Genomic DNA, 1,770 nt, shown 5'->3' on the forward strand with positions numbered 1-1,770 from the left:
ATAATAAAGTATCTGTGTCTCCTTTAGTTGTTATTAAAATGCTATTTTTTATGTTTAAATAGAAAATAAACTTATCTTCTCATCACTTCCTCTTCTAAACGCCTTGAAATTGGCCTCTTTCTCTTTAAAAACCACCTTCCGCTTCTGTCTCGCCCATTTCGGTGCGGGGGCGGGGGCTGCCATGACGCAGTTTACTTGGCATCTGAAAATACATTTCCTCAAAGGTATTTTTAATCTGAAAAGAGCTTCACTGAGTGAGAACTAATGTTGAGAGCTCAGCAGACAGTTAGGTTTCACTTTCACTTACTTGCGAGAGCCTGCAGGAGTCATGGGCGGGATGTGTGGGGAGGAGGGCACTCTGCCATGAGAAAGTTCGGCTTAAAGACACGTCCCACGGGCGTTTCTGGTCCTCACCTGTCGTTTTGCTCCTCAGCATGGCTTCATAAAAACGCTGCAGGATTTCTCAAACATGCATGAATGAGTCAAAGCAAGGCTTCGGGCATGTTTTTTATGAGAGTATAACATTAGCATGATATAAAACTCACAAAAATTGATTTTACATGATATTGCCCCTTTAAAAGTATTTTTTTGTGCTGGACTTTGAAAGAAACTGCACAAAAAAAACGTTTAAAGCCCGTAAAAGTACAGCTGCATGTTCAAAACTTGCAAATTAATTTGATATTTTATTTAAGTTTCAAATAAAATATATATATTTTTGATAATTTATGCTTTATTCTTCTAAATCTGATTCATTCTTTGCTGCCAGGCTTTACCTCCCTCAGACTTTAGTGCTTCTGATTTGATGGCTAAGCAATTTCTTTTTCCCCCCTCAGCCTGCTCTCCTTCCACTCCGTCTTCCATCTACTAATACTCCTTTCCCCAAATCCTATATTTGTGGTTGCATAAAGGTCAAAGTATTTTTCATCGCAGTCATCTGTAGGAGMTGGAAATGTCACCTGAGTTGTATATGAGCTCCAGTAAACCCAGGAACTGAGCTGCAAGTCTGTCACAGACTGTAGGGCCAAGCCGACTGAGCGTATTTGCAACAAACAATAAAAAAATACTTTTTATATGTTTTAACTCGAGATCTTTTGTATTCTATCGTGTTTGCTCGTAAAAGAGTACTGTTTCATTTGAAGAAGAGATTACACAACAGTAAGATTTTTTAAGATTACACAGATTAGCATAGAAAGGGTGTTGACAAAGGGTTGGGCACAAGATATCTTTATCTTCCTGTCACTACAGAGGGAGGGGAGGCAAATGAAGATAAAAATGTGGAGAAATAAGAGAAACAAAAAGGGTTTAAAATACTAAAAGTAAAAAATAAAAACAAATTTAAAAAAGAAGCTGCAGATACTATAACTTGACACTTGACCCCCCCCAATCCCACCACTCTGAAACAGAATGAGCTCTCTGAAAGGTTAGAGGCCATTTAATCAGGATTAGGTTTCCCGACCCCTCGTTTTATCACGATCAGATGTTGCTCCGTCTCTGCGGTTTCTGCGCGACTCTTTTGTGAAGTTGGCGGTGATAACACTTATCAGTTCGTGTTGCCCGGGGGGAGGGGGGCAAACGACAGACACCCCTCCCTCCCACAAAGAAAACAATGTTAAAGTGCCATCTGAAAGGCGAACGGATCGACTCCTCAAACACAAACAGAGGCGCTCGGCCGTCTCCCCGAGGTTGTTGGTCTTCATAACCTGATTAAATATACAAGCAGATGTTTTGCATCCAGAGAGAGAGAGAGAGAGAGAGAGAGAGAGAGAGAGA

The sequence above is a fragment of the Austrofundulus limnaeus genome, unplaced genomic scaffold (assembly GCF_001266775.1).
Source record: "Austrofundulus limnaeus strain Quisiro unplaced genomic scaffold, Austrofundulus_limnaeus-1.0 Scaffold303, whole genome shotgun sequence".
Lineage (NCBI taxonomy): Eukaryota > Metazoa > Chordata > Actinopteri > Cyprinodontiformes > Rivulidae > Austrofundulus > Austrofundulus limnaeus.